Source organism: Lactuca virosa, chromosome 5, assembly GCF_052849685.1.
Source record: "Lactuca virosa cultivar CGN04683 chromosome 5, Lactuca_virosa_CGN04683_v6, whole genome shotgun sequence".
In the NCBI taxonomy this organism is placed as follows: Eukaryota; Viridiplantae; Streptophyta; class Magnoliopsida; order Asterales; family Asteraceae; genus Lactuca; species Lactuca virosa.
The window spans coordinates 88816970-88833080 of record NC_136430.1 but is presented as its reverse complement, the minus strand read 5'-3'; the positions used below and the strand labels follow the sequence as shown (position 1 = coordinate 88833080).

Below are 16111 nucleotides of genomic sequence, written 5' to 3'. Positions count from 1 at the left end.
CCATATTCTCTAAAGGTTTTCCAAGGTGTTTTGGTGATTTGTGATTCCACTTGAGGCTTCCACACTATTGGGGCTAAGCTCTTAAAGCTTGAAGACATCAAGCTACATCAAAAGGTATGTCATCTAACTAGAACTTTGTAGTATAGGTGCTTCATAATATGCTAGTTAGGATGAAACCTTGGAATATTTAATATTTGCATGTATAATAGAGAAAACATAGATCCAAGGTTTATAGGGTTGCATGTACACCATAGGAGTGTTAGAATGCTCAAAACCCAACAATAATTGCCTGAGTTTTGTGATGACTTATAGCCTATGGGAAGTTGATGCTAGGTATTACTTGGAATTGATGTCGGCTTAATTAATTACTAAGTGTATACTTCTAAAGTTGTATACGACTAGGATCATATAACCCTATAATGATTGATTTGGCCTCATTTCATGTTCCTTGTTTGGTTGTGGACTTAGGGTAGAATCATCATTTGACAGTCTATGTGATTCCATTTGTGTATAACTTGCATGCACAAGGCAACCAGCGGTGTTGATTGAGGTTCTCGGTACTACGAGCAGTGGGAGTTGTGGATTCCTAGGAAAGTCTAGGATATGTATGTTGTTTAGCGTAGGAATGGTGTATAGTTCTAGTGTGATGAATTAGAGGAATCAGGATGACTCTTGAGGAGGGTATGGATAGGTGTGAAAGGTAGTATTGGGCCCGTACTACTGGAAGCATAGGATCTATACCTGAGACGAGAGCAAACCTGGAGACTCTAAGGAGACCCGTGTAGGGAGATTCTCCCATCAAGTCTTATGATGATTGTTTATATGTTTGTATTTTAGTTCGAGCATGGTGATGATTACTCAAGGAGGTTCTGGCTCTAGTTCTTGCTCTAGAACAAAAACGATTGACTTAGGTATTTTGGATGATACTCTTATGATTTTCGGTACTATCAAGGAGGGGATTATGGAGCTGAGCGATGAGAGGCTTAGGTATTTTCGAGCTGAGATTGTTGTGCGTCAGATAGGAGCTAGAACTCCCTCATTCCAGGAGTTCAAGGCATGTGGAGCTCCTGAGTTATTTCGGGCGAAGGACCCAATCGCTAGCCGATGTTAGATCGCTGACATGGAGATTGCCCAGCGGACGAGTTTTTGCCCTGAGGGGGAAATGGTGGGATTTGCATCTTACCTGCTGAGGGACCGATCACAAGACTGGTGGAAGGAGGTTAGACGAGTTGTATGATTAGCAGCGGTGGCAGTCATGACCTGGGAGGATTTTGTTTCGAGGTTTCAGAGGGAGTTTGCACCAGCTATTGAGGTGCAACAGATGTCGAGGGAGTTCCAGGACCCTCGCCAGACTACTGAGACTGTGGCGGAGATTACCGCCAAATTCAGGGAGAGGGATTTTTTGGTTCCGTAGTACACTGTCGTTAAGGAGATGAGGAAAACGAGACACCATGATATGTTGAGAGAGGATATCAGGGAGTTTGTGAGCTTCTCGGGGTGCAAGACCCTGAATGATTTGATCGACAAGGTCCGTGAGCAGGAGATTGAGTTGGTGCTTCGGATGAAGCGGAAGCCAGAGTAGGTATAGACAACGGTGGGCCAGGCTAAGAGGCCCAAGACATCTGATTCACACACTAAAGGCGCGCAGGGCCGAAGCCGCTGTGGAAAGTGCAGAAAGTCGAACGGTTGGGCATGTTGATTGACGGGTTCAGTATGTTTTGGTTGTGGTCAGATGGGCCACATGAGTAGGGACTGTCCCAGGGGTTCTCTGATTTGTTTTCATTGCAATCAGATCGGCCATAAAAAGGCCGATTGTCCGAGATTGTCAGTGGGAGCAATGGCGGCGCCTCCGCCAGCCAGTTTGAGGATTATTGATGGCTTCCAGGGCAAGGCAGAGGCTTATGTGGTGAAGAGAAGGGCATTTCAGTTGACCACCGATGAGGCACATGCAACACTGAATGTGGTTACTGGTATGTGATCTATCCTTATCTTTTATTGTTTTCCTTATTTATGTTGATGATTTATATATGATCTTGTATAGGGGCCTTTTTGGTCAATGGTATGACTGCTCATGTTCTGTTTGATTCGGGTGCTACTCGATCCTTTGTATTTCTTTCACTTATCAAGAAGTTTTGTAATGCTCCCGGGACTCTGGATTTTTCGTTACAGGTTGATATTGTGGATGACCGTACTATGAGTGCACCGAGGTTTCATCGTGGGTGTGTATTGAATCTGTTAGTGAGAGATACTCTATTGATTTGGTGCCGATTTCTCTGCCAGAATCGAAGGTTATTCTCGGGATGGATTGGTTGGGCCCCAATGGGGTCATGATTGACTGTGAGCGTCGGCTAGTGAGAGTTTGAACCCCAACTAGGGGAGAACTGGTTATTCCTGGCGAGGGAGCTTCACATGGGCCGAATATTTGTTCACTTGCGAGGGCAATGAGATATCTCCAATAGGGTTGTCTTGGGTTCCTAGCTTATGTTGCAGACACTCGAGTTGAGGGCACGACGGAGTTGAGTGGGATACCTATCATTCGGTATTTCCCTGATGTATTTCCAAAGGATTTGCCAGGAGTACATCCCGAGAGGCAGGTTGACTTTCGGATTAATCTGATTCCTAGCGCGGCTCCAATAGCCAAGGCACCATATCACTTGGCTCCACCAGAGATGCACGGGTTGTCTACGTAGCTTCAGGAGCTGCTAGACATAGGATTTATTTGACTGAGCAGTTCTCCATAGGGAGCACCGATCATGTTCATGAAAAATAAGGATGGTTTACGTAGGATGTGCATTGACTACCAGGAGTTGATTAAGCTAACGGTGAAGAACTGTTACCACTCCTTAGTATTGACGATTTATTTGACCAGCTCCAGGGTGCATCTTGGTTTTCCAAGATTGATTTGCGATCGGGGTACCATCAGATGAGGGCATGGATGATGATATGCAGAAGACAGTCTTCAGGACTCCATATGGCCATTAAAAGTTCGTGGTGATGCCTTCCAGGCTCACCAATGCATCAGCAGCATTCATAGATCTCATGAACCGGGTTTGCAGGCCGATGCTGGATCGGTGGGTGATAGTATTCATAGTTGATATTGTGGTCTACTCCAAGACCAAGGAACAACATGATTGTAGTGACATAAAGAACATGGTTTGGCATGAGGAATTAAAGATTACACAATGAACATGGTGATTTGGGTGTTCAAGAGATGTATTGAATATGTATGGTGTTACAAAAAAGGATCTATATCTAAATCTACGTAAATAACACACACTTACACACTCAACTTTTACATCTCTCAAGCACACCTCTACAAGTGGAATAAACCCACCTTATATAGAGGTGTTTACATGTCTCTCTCTCACTCTCTATCTCATGAGTCACAAGGCTAATGCACCACATGCAAGTGGGTCTACAAAAGTCAACCCATTTACAAAGTCATACATGGATAACTTTGTACCCAATATTCTCCCCGTCAAAGTTAGGAATGGATGACCCACTTCAAATCTTCCAAAATCGAGCAACTACGTGATCCGAGCCTCAAGCGTGACACATGTTGAGATGAACTTTAAATCTTCAATTCTTCCATGATTCTTCAATTTGGGTTCTAGGATGTGAGACCATACGAACCGAGCATCAACGAATGATCAAGAGCTTCTCAAACTCCAAATAATCACCCAAAAGTTGAGCATAAAAACACACCCCAAAAATCTTCAATAAGTCCAAACCCATCTCGAACCGAAATCGTTTCCGAATCTCTAATCGCATCATCTCATAAACTTCAAAAATTCAAGATCACTTCGGTCTTCAAGTTCGCGTAATATGAAAAATTCAACTTCGAATTTCCATATAAAATTTTCCCCCTTTTTATAATCGAAATTTGATTATAAAACCAACAAGGAAAGAGAACGTGCTCTATTCGGAATTTTTCTTGTCAAAACTCCACCTTAACATGTGGCATAAACTTTGTGCTTTAATCCGGAAAACCCAAAAAATCTTCAATTTTTAGCTTCGTTTACGGACCGGCCTTGGACAAAATTTTTCCAAAATGGGTAGAAATTGTAAATTTCAAAATTTTGCAGTGACCCGGTGCGCCCAAAACAGCCAAAAATGCGAAACTCTCCCCCTTTTTCAAAGCTGGGTAGAAAGCATCAATTCTCATAAACTGCAGGGGCCTGAAATGCATTTTCTTCAATTTTTCAGCAAAATCAGTCCATTTTCGAAACTCGGCGAAAACTGCCAAAATTTCGAAACTTTAGGGACTGCTTTCGAAAAGTTCTGCTTTTGTTCCAAAATGTCGAAAAATATCCCAACTTTCGAAAGTGGTTATGTTGTGCCAAACTATCGAAATTTTAGGGTCTGTTTTCGAAAATTCTTCCTCCTTTCTTCCAAAATATCGAAAAATTGTCCAACTTACGAAAGTGGGTAAAAACTGCCAAATTGTCGAAAATTTAAGCGCCATTTACGAAACTTTTATGTTTTCCTCCCCAATCTAACGAAATTATATGCAGGTAACGAAACTTCATCTTCACTTCGTTAATTCTGGTAACGAAAATTTCTTCCTTTTTAACGAAAATCTTGCAGCACCATTGTAACGAAATTTTTCAACACCATTTTAACGAAAATACAAACTTTCGTTAGTCCCAGTATCCCCAAATCTTTAGATTCGTTATTTCACCAACCCAAATTTTCGAAATCACAATCCATACCAGTCCTTGGATTTCTATTAACAAACCAAAGCGAAACTTCTCACACATCATAATCATTATCCCCAAATCGAATTCCCAAACACATAGCCTTTGCTTTTCGTTTTCAACCCAAATCGACGTCATCAACACAAATACCATCGCTTCGTTAATAATCAACTTTAAAGAAATCATATTCGAATTGATCATATCCAAACCAGCCACTCAATTTTCTAATCCTCAATCAAAATCGAAATTAAAGTAATCGCTGTTTGTTCTTAAACATTCTTTGACTTTCGAAAATCAAACATCCAAAATCAACAAACACGAAATCCAAAACATTCAAAACAATTTCAGATCAAAACCAAAACTGTTGTTCTTCATCGATTTCACGTGTTCTTTAAACAAATTCCCCAAAATCAAAGATTCAGTGTTCGATTTCTTAGCCAAAACTTGATCCTCATCGATTTAGAGATTGAAGACAAAAAGAATAAAATCGATTCACAAGTTTATATCCTCAAACAAATCCAAATCGATTTTCAAAATCGCTGAAACAACAACTAATACTCAAGAACACTGGCGATCAATAACACGGGACATGATCATCGGAAGGTACAACTTCTGAAGCGCCGTATGACAACAACGACGAAGCAAACAAAGAATAATATGCATCGATCGGATTTTGGGTAAATGTTTGGGCTCAATTAAAAGATATTGGATCGAAAGTACTTTATGGGCTCAAGAATGATTATGAAGAGTAACAGATTTAAAAATTGAAATAAAGTGATTAATGGGCTCAATCATATGAAATCAACTATGAACAATAACTCGAGATCAACAACATAAAACTCGATTAACTTTTGGAATAGATTTTGATTAAAAAGATATATTTGCAAATTGAGAATTGAATCAAACAAACGAATAGGAGATTAGATCGGACCTTGATCAACAAAAAATTATTGGATCATAACAAGTGGGTTTTTCAAGAAAAAATTGATCCAACGAGTCAAAATGATAAAAAATTCAAGAAGGCAACGCACGAATCAACGAGATTTAGAGAGATCATAGAGAGAGACTCACCAAAAATGCTCCATTTGTGACAAATTTTGCCAAACCGAGAATCATTCTTCAAAAAATAACGTTGATCTTTGAAGACCCGATCTGATACCAATTGTAGTGACATAAAGAACATGGTTTGGCATGCAGAATTAAAGATTACACAATGAACATGGTGATTTGGGTGTTCAAGAGATGTATTGAATATGTATGGTGTTACAAAAAAGGATCTAGATCTAAATCTACGTAAATAACACACACTTACACACTCAACTTTTACATCTCTCAAGCACACCTCTACAAGTGGAATAAACCCACCTTATATAGAGGTGTTTACATGTATCTCTGTCACTCTCTATCTCATGAGTCACAAGGCTAATGCACCACATGCAAGTGGGTCTACAAAAGTCAACCCATTTACAAAGTCATACATGGATAACTTTGTACCCAATAATGAGGAACACTTGCGAGAGGTTTTGGAGACCCTGAAGAGGGAGAGGCTTTATGCCAAATTCTCCAAATGGGAGTTCTGGTTGCACGGGGTGCAGTTCTTAGGGCACATCGTTAATCAGAAGGGTATATTGGTCGACCCAGACAAGATCGAGGCTGTGATGCGATGGGAGATTCCTAGGACCCCGTCTGAGATTCAAAGTGTCCTAGGTCTCGTTGGTATTATCGGAGATTTATCATGGATTTCTCCAAGATTGTAGTGCCTTTGACCTGGTTGACGAAGAAGAATGTGACTTTTCGGTGGGGGTCTAATCAACAGTTGGATTTTGAGACTCTAAGGCAGAGATTGTGTGAGGCCTCGATTCTCATGCTTCCCGAGGGATTGGATGATTTTGTGGTTTATTGTGATGCCTTTATCTCAGGTTTGGGAGTTGTCCTTATGAAGAGGGGTCATGTTAGTGCTTACGTTTTAAGGCAATTGAAGCCACATGAGGAGAATTATCCTACTCATGATTTGGATTTAGGGGTTGTGGTCTTTTCCCTCAAGATTTGGAGGCACTATCTGTATGAAGTTAAGTGGACTATTTAGACTTACCACAAGAGGTTGAGGTACTTGATGGATCAGCCGAATTTGAATATGCGGCAGCGGAGGTGGTTGGATGTGGTTAAGGACTATGATTGCGAGATTCTATACCACACTGGGAAGGCCAATGTGGTGGCCGATGCTCTAAGCCATAAGGATGTGGGTGCTCCTATCAGGATATTTGTTTGAGGATGGTTATTACATTGCCTTTGTTGGATTTGATCAGAAAGGTCAAGTTGAGGGATTGAAAAAGGAGAATTGGCAAACTGAGCGCATCAGGGGTCAAATTCCTTTATTTGTCAAAGATAGACAGGGGTTGTTGACTCAGTGCGATAGAGTCTGGGTTCCGACTACAGGTGGGGTGAGACAGATAGTTCTGGAGAAGGAACATAAGTCAAAGTTCTCAATTCATTTGGGGGCCACAAAGATGCATCGCAATCTGAAGTTGATTTATTGGTTGCGTTGTATGATAAGGGAGATAGAATGGTTTTTCAATCGGTGATTGACTTGTAAGAAAGTCAAGGCCGAACATCAGATACTTTATGGCAAGATGCAACTATTAGCCATTCCCATGTGGAAGTGGGAAGAGAATACTATGGATTTCATCAGAAAACCGCCAAGGACGCCACTTGGAGTTGATTCTATCTAGGTCATTGTGGATAGCTTGACCAAGAGTGCTCATTTCATAATGATTGTCGGGAGTAAATCTTTTGAGAAGCTAGCCGACATCTATATTCAGAAGGTGGTAGTTCGGCATGGAGTGCCAGTTTCAGTGGTTTCGGATCGGGATATTCGTTTTACTTCCAACTTTTGGGGGAAGTTTCATTAGGATTTGGGTACTCAAGTTCATTTTATTACATCATATCACCCCCAGATCGACGGTCAGAGCGATCGGACGATTCAGAAGCTCGAAGATATGCTTCGGGCATGTGTTTTAGATTTTGGAGGAAGTTGGGATACTTATATCCCACTGGCCGAGTTCTCATACAATAACAGTTATCATGCCAGTATTGAACAGCCACCGTTTGAGATGTTGTATGGGAGGAGATGCAGGACTCCGGTTTGCTAGGGCGAGGTCAAGCATCGGGTCATGGGGAGAACTGACGTAGTACTCAAGATTACAAAGTTGATTTAGCAGGTGTGCGATAGGTTGCGATTCGCGTAAAGCCGGCATAAGAGTTATGCAGACCGACAACATTTAGACGTCGAGTTTTTGGTAGGAAACTTGGTGCTTCTGAAGATGTCACCTTGGAAAGGTGTCATCCAACTTCGACAGCAAGGCAAGCTGGGCCCTAGGTTTATTGGTCCCTTCAAGATTTCCGCCCGAGTGGGCAAGGTTGCGTACTGGTTGGATTTTCCTGACGAGCTCAGCCAGATCCACAACACCATCCATGATTCCTAACTTCAGAAGTGTGTGGGCGACTAGTCCACGGTTGTTCGCTTGGATGACATTTAGGATCGATGATTGCCAGAATTATGTGGAGAGACCAGTGTCAATCTATCATAGGAAGATGAAGGCCTTGCGCAATAAGGTGTTATCTTTGGTCAAGGTCCAATGGTAGCATCAGAAAGGTTATGAATGGACTTGGGAGCCTGATGCAGAAATACGAGAACACTACCCTGAGTTATTTGTAGATAGGGACTTCGAGGAGAAAGTCTAATTCAAGTGGGGGAGATTTGTAACATCCGATACAGGTTTGAATCATCTTTCATGTATTTATTTTAAAAGGAGTGGGAACGACATAGTGGAGCATCACCACGATGTGGTGTATCAGTTTGGATCATGGGATTTTAATGAAGCACTACGGTGTGGTCTTGAGGCACCACTACGTGGCGGGTGCGTTTTAGTGAAAACCCTAATTTTCGGGTCTTAGACTTTATTTAAGGAACATTAAGGCTAGGGTTTTAGCCTCCATCTTCCTTCCAACCTCAGAAACCGTAACCCTAGCCTCCATTGAAGTCGTGAGCTCATTCTTGGTGCATTTTGGTGATTTTAGAAGGATAAGGAAGCTTTAGGTGAGGTGGTTTTACGGAAAGCATCGTTTCTTCAGCTAAGCTCATCTCTTGGACCTTGGTGAGTGCCCAAGACTCAACCTTTTCTTGCCATGTTGCTAGATCTTTTGTTTTTTTCCCCTTTTTCCATGATTTTGATGGACTTAAATGATGGGATCACATAAATTTTGCAACTTTCTGAATCTCCAGGTCAAAGTGAGCAAGTAGGGTCCTGGATCTAGATTATAATCAAGTTTTGATGTCATGCATGGGATTTTAATCATTAACCTTATTTTTGCGCTAAAGTGGAAAATTGAGGTTTTGGACATGCAAGTCCATAAAGCCACAATTTTTAAGGTCACTTTGGAGTGTAAAACCATTATGGAAACTTTAGAGGTGAAACTCTAAGGATTTGGTGTTTTTTCGAATAGAAAATGTATGAAGTCTACGGACCACCTCTACAACAATCTGTAGCATAAGAGGGGGACTAAACGGATGCAGCATGTAATAAAAAGTTTGTTTGTTTTTTAACCTCTGCATATTGTTGCAATAAGTTAAAGTAAAGTGTGAAGAGGTTTGAAACATAGTGTCAAGTGTTGTGCCACGCAGCACACGCGCAACAGTTTTTAAGTCCGAAGTCTTTTGTAAAACAAACAGCTGCGAAGGGCAAAGTATTGTGCAGCGCAGCAATAAGTGGTCAGAAGTGGTTTTTTAGAAAAAACAAACAGCACCTAAGTCACCATTAGTGGTTGGGTTTGGGAGTTTGGCTTAAGGAAGAGTTTGAGGGACAAAGTTGAAAACTTTATTTATCAAAATCATGGGAAGGACCAGATCTGAGCCTTGGAGTTTTTGTAATTGAAGGAAAAAGGACTTATTGGTTTAATGTGTCCAGACGCATCACCACGGCATGGTTGAGGTCGCCACAACGTGGTGACTTGGTCCAAACCCGTCTATTTCAGCGGTTTGCAACCACGACGTGGCCAAGGAGGCCACAACGTGGTGGCTAGTTAGGTTGAGTTTTGACATGTGATTTCGACCTGGATTTTGAACCGAGTTTGACCTAGGGGTATTTAGGGTATTTTGATATTCTGAGTTTTGGTCACTATATTTAAAAAGGTGACCGGTCGAGTCGATTCAAGAGCAACGTGTTGTTTTAGGTTCTTATCTGTCTGTGAGGTGAGTCTTCTCACTGTATCCATGTGTCGAAGGTACCAATGTCAGCCCGTTATTGTGTTATATAGGGTGATAGTTGTTGTGTGGCCTATATGAGTTTTGATGATGGGTTAAAATAATGTATGTTTGGGTTGAAAGATACCCCAGGGCGAGGCCCCAGAGCGGAGCCCATATGTGTATATCGGGTTGGTTTATACCTGAGGGTTAAGCCTAGTTGTATGTTTTGGTATGTGGTACTTTGGGGAACTCACTAAGCTTTTTGCTTACAGTTTATGTTTATGGTTTCAGGTACTGGTTTGAGAGGGAAGAGCCCAGCGTGATAGCACAGCATCATCCCCTCATGATTTCCGCATTTTGAATAATTGTACTCTCATGTTTTGAATATTACATTAATGGTGGTTTTTAGAATAATTACTGAATGAAATTCACAGTTTTTGAATGAAAAATTGTATCACTGTTTTTGGGTTGTTACAAAAAGCAAATAAGCTAATAAGTCCTTTTAAAAAGCATTCTCAAACACCCACTAAGTAGTGGTTTTTAGAATAATTACTGAATGAAATTCACAGTTTTTGAATGAAAAATTATATCACTGTTTTTAGGTTGTTACAAAAAACAAATAAGCTAATAAGTCCTTTTAAAAAGCATTCTCAAACACCCACTAAGTAATCCATTAACTTTTTACTCAAGTGAAGTTGTGTTGTCGCTAAAGTAATTCTCTTATTTGGGTTCGTTTAATTTACGCAATCACTTTTATCAAACTTTGCTTTGTTAAAATATTGATAAAACTGAAAGACGTTAGGATTATATATGATTTTTGGTTGCTAATTAATTTTCACATCTTTGGTTTCTTATAATTTACCATAATAATTTAGTTCCACCTAATATTTTTTTTGGAACCGACAGAATTTATAAACACCATTGCCAAAAAAGAAAAAGTCAGAGAAAAAGAAAAGAAAAACAACACAAACAATTACAAGTTCTACATAATTAATTAGTGTTTAATCCTTTACTCTATGACTTATATAAAGGCCAATCAGAAGATTAACAGGGTGGAAAACGTATGTTTGAGTGATAACGAATTATATATGTGATAATTCTTAATTGAATTAAAAAAAATGTTATAATTGGAAATCTTACTTTAAATCTTTTACGATCTATATCATGAAAAAGTTATTTCATCATGTGAATAATATGATTAATTTGAATATCTACATGATGAAATGCACTTAAACCATTACGCATTGCATTTCCCATATCTAGATTAGTCTCAATACTTGAAAAAAAAAAGTTTGTTCAATCTTTTGACCTTCTCATCCACCACTGAGCCCATGTTTTTGTGACTGCCTCTGCTTAGGGAAAGGGCTCACGGCCTGAACAGTCGAGACCGTGTTCCCACTGAGCCCTTTCCCGAAAGCGGGACTGTGTTCCGGCCTCCACCTTTCCGTCCCTCTCTTCTCTTGTTTTTCTTCTTTGCTTCCTCCCAGAAACCTTCTCTTTCTCTTTCTCTTTCTGTGTTTCTCCAAAAATGTATCCCTCGACCTTTATAGAGTTGTTATATGACAGGCAGCAGGAGTTGCATTATCTTTTCCTCTCGTTGTAGGGTGGCACATGGCAATGGGAAAATGGTCATCCACATAAAAATAACTCCAAGCACGTTTCTGCTCCCTCTCCTTTGTTGAATTAAGTTTGTTGACTCTTGGCATGTAATTAGTGGGGTCCCGCCAAAATGTAATCGCCAGATTTTGTAGCAATTTCATTAATAACAAGACAAAATATATATACACACAACTAAGTAAACAAGAAAATAAAATATATACAAAATTTACAGATAAGATGAGATTCATTCCGGTTGATAACGACTGAGGTTGCAATACAATCAACAAATGGTGTCCCTAAATAGACGATAACCATGAAGTCATGTTCAACAACAAATACAATCTTTTCCCGTGTAGTATGAACCTATGTATAACTTGTTTGACATTATGTCATCAATATAAGCACACCAACCAAAATACACAAGAAAAAAAATAAGCAAATGCCACTAACAGTAATAACACGCACCAACATATGGATAAACGTTGTCTTCCTTGTTCCATTCTCACCGAGCATGACTATGATCTGAGAGACTGTGAATTCACCCTCAACCACCTTAAGTATAAAACCAACCAGAGTTTTGGACATTGTGGGGTATCTATATCGTGCATGTGTTTTATTCTCTTCAGCTGTCTCTTATAATGTCTCAGCCATCTGTTTTTCGATAGAAAAACATGGATTAAAAGATGGTAAAAATGTAATTATGATGGTAAAGAGAGAGTGGTGAAAACAATTACCTTAAAAGATAGGGATTTATCACAAAAGCGGAGTTTTTCATTATGCACATATCCATCTAAAAATATATTAATTCCTTCTCGGACAAAGAAGGGTAGTGTCACAACACCATAAGCACCAGGCTTCCCATAAGGACAACAAATGAAGTCTGACAGGTAATCGAGAAACACTCAAATCATGCTCAACCACAACCACATACCTGAAATTGAGATTATGTTAATATTTAATTAAATGCAAGAAATAACAATTTGATTTTATATATTGAATACTCAAGTGAATATTGGTGGCATAACCTGTTAGGTGTAAGCAAAGATCTGATAAATTGAGCAACTTTAAGCCTTTGTTTGACATCAAGATAACTCGAAGGCTCATCAAACATATAAATTTGTGCATTCTGTATGGCAACAACAACAATTGCAAACCTCTGAAGCTCTCAACTAGATAAATCTCCAACATTTCGGTCCATAACACGATTCAGCTCAAGATCACCACAAAGTTATTCCTTCACATCTCTCTCATCCTTATGATCGAGCATTTTTCCAACATTTCCTTCAACTGATTTTGGAATATGGTCAACATACTGGGGTTTTATAACGACCTAATTTACACAACAAGTTTAATTAGGAACAGGAATAAAAAGAAATATAAAAAGAAATCAAATCAAGTAGAATGGAACCTTTAGATTATCTTCAACAATACGTGTGAAGTAGTTTTGCAACTCAGATCCTCGGAAGTAAGTAAAAATTTCTTGCCAATCTGGAGGGTTTTGTGAAAACAATTATGAAGCATTAGTTAACTAATGTAAAAGAAAGTAACACAGATATTGTGTAGAGGATGAGATCAACAGGTTTACCTTATAATGTCCTAATTTGGGTTTCAATTTTCCCGCCAAAACTTTTAGGGTTGCAGACTTAATTACCGATTCCATTTGTTCCAACCAAACCAAGAACTTTCCCAGGCCTTGGGACAGGTATATAACATGCGATTAATGTAAACACTAAACATAAACACAAACAGAAACACCCATGTGATAAAAAAAGAAAGAAATAGAGTGGCTCGTTGACCTATATAACTTAAAGGTGTTGACCCCATAACGATGATTTGTCTCTTTGTTCAAAGCTTTTGGTAGATTAATGATCTCAATTGCATCAAATGGACATTTCTACATTAATAAAGCAAAAATATCATGTGATTTCATGATGTTCTGAAAATAGAAAGCAATGGAAAAGAAAATCACACTCACACACCTTAACGCATATACCACACCCTATGTAAAGCTCCTCTGAGATTTGAGCCATCTTGGATGCAGAAGTGACCTCAATACATAGCTTACCTGCCATTGCCAATAAAGCATATCAAACTTTTTCACTTTTCGTAGAATAGAACACATTGTTGAATTATAATCGAATGTTATAGACAAGTGATCAGAATGCTAAGTTTCTCTACAATCCACATTCCCATATCATCCAAAAGAAGAGGTGAAGTTGTTGCTGAACCGAAAAAGAAACCAGGAAATTTGACTAAACAATCAAAGCAAATACATGCCTCACCCAGAAAGAAGTTTTTAATCCAAATTCAGTTGAGAAAGAATACTAGTTTTGATAACATGACAACCCTTTTTACATTCTTGACGACACTTCTTCTGCTTGCAGTGGTCTTATTTGAGGATTGCAATAGGCGTCATACGATCAGCCATAGTTGCGGAAAAAATCCAACAATATACAGTGGCGTCTAACACGATGATGGCGTGTAACCTAAGGCTCCAGGGAGTGGGCCTCGTTAGGGAGGTCATCACGGGCACTGAACACCGCCCCTGGCTTGTGCCAAGGGGGTCGCCAGCCAAGCCTTACCATCCGCTTAGAGAGAAGAGAGAAACAGAGGAATAAAGGTGTTTGGTTGGTGGTTGAATTTTGACATCTCTCTTCTTCACACACGGATGAACTTGATAACATTTCAATGGTCAGTCCTTTTGTTCGTATATTTCTTTCTATCGATGTTATATTGCTTTCCTTTTGCTGTATTCAAATTCATACAAAATTAGCTCCATCAATTTCATACTTCTCTTATGTGTATGTATCTACCCTAGAACGGATGAACTATATCTTGTGATTCATTTACAGATCTTATTATCTTAATAATTTCAAAGTCTTTGAAAATTTCAAATATATTGCATATAAACAATATACCCTATCCCGTCGATCCTCGCATTTCAATCCTATACAACGACATAATCCATACTCTCATATTTGGAAAGTAATGACTTTACCTAATCCATACTCTCGTATCAGAAATCAATGAATGTTTGTGTTGATCGGATACACTTCAAGTATAACAATCAAGAACAAAATTACTAAGCAATTAAAGAACAGAAAAGTGAATAACACAGATGATTCACTAAATTGTCTTTCACCAAGAATGGGGTTGTTTTCACCATGAAAACGAGGTTGTCATAAAGACGATCACCAAGACATGTACATTAGGGTTTCACCTTAATGTTGAATATATACTAATATGTACAAGTATATCCCTTGATTGAAGGGATTGTATCAATCTGTACTAAGAACCGATCTTCATAACAAAGATATCGGATCTGATATCTATTCTATACTTATCTATATCATTACCTAATATACAAAAGATTACATAGAATAAGTATCTTCACACTGACGTTGATATACTTTATACACTAGCGATAATAGTGATGTAGACGTTGATGCTGACAGATAGCGTGTAGAATGTTTGACTCATCAGATCATAGGGTGTGACCGTACAATCTCCCCTTATCTGATGATGTCAAAACTAATATTATTCTTCAGAGTCATTAGAAAAACCATTGTATAACTTGTCAGTTTCTTTCAAGATCCCAGGCTTAACCCATCTGAATTCATCAACTTGAAGCTCTTCCAATCATTTATTAAGCTCCAGAGAGATCAGCACACGATATCATTTTTCCAGTTCAAAATTATTAAGTCCTTCCATGTGAAGATGAAACAAGTGTTTAGTGGGAGCAGTAGGAAGATCATCAGTGTGTTGAATGCACATGTGATTTTGACTGTCAAGATAGAAAATGCCATGTTCCGGTTCTCGAATGAACATGTACTGAACTGGTTCTACACCCGCTGGCAGTTCGTTGTTGATGTACCGAGTGCCATAAGGAAGAAGAAACTTGGTATTCTTGGACTATCTGGGAGCACATGTTCTTATTGAGGAGGATGGTCTAGATGGACCAGCTTGGTGGCACAAGGTTCAGCTTCTTGACTTTGTTGAGTAGCTACTTAATTGCCAACTTCACCTCCTGAGAATAAATACCCTTGTGTTTTTCAATAATTTATTGAATTTGCTGATGGGTTTTTGAGCATTCTAACACTCCTATGGTGTACATGCAACCCTAGAAACCTTGGATCTATGTTTGACTAAGATACATGCAAATAATTATTTTTCCAAGGTTCTTATCCTAACTAGCATGGCATGGGGTACTTGAATCAAATAAAACTAGTAGAATTACTTACCTTGTAGTAGTAGTTGATTGCTTGGAGTTTGAGAGCCTAGCACCAATAATGTGGATGCCTCAAATGGAAGTCACAAATCACCACAAACTTGGAAACTTGAGAGAATAGTTACAAACTTCTTGAAATCGGCCCTCTTAGTTTACACACATCAACTAGTGTTATTTCAAGAACCAAATCCTCCTTTATATAGTGTGGTGGATTAGGGTTACATCCATGTAAACCCTAATACCCATGTCTTTTCATTTCCATGAGATCCATGGGTTAAAGCTCCATGGAGTATCCATGGACTTTCCATGCAAGCCTAGCCCATTCCAAATAATCATTAGCCCACA

General features: G+C 39.3%; 1 pseudogene; it reads right to left on the bottom strand.

Annotated features, from left to right (window-relative positions):
* Nucleotides 1-11649: 11649 nt before the first annotated feature.
* LOC145111454 (ABC transporter E family member 2-like) lies at nt 11650-13966 on the bottom strand (annotated as a pseudogene).
* Nucleotides 13967-16111: the final 2145 nt, after the last annotated feature.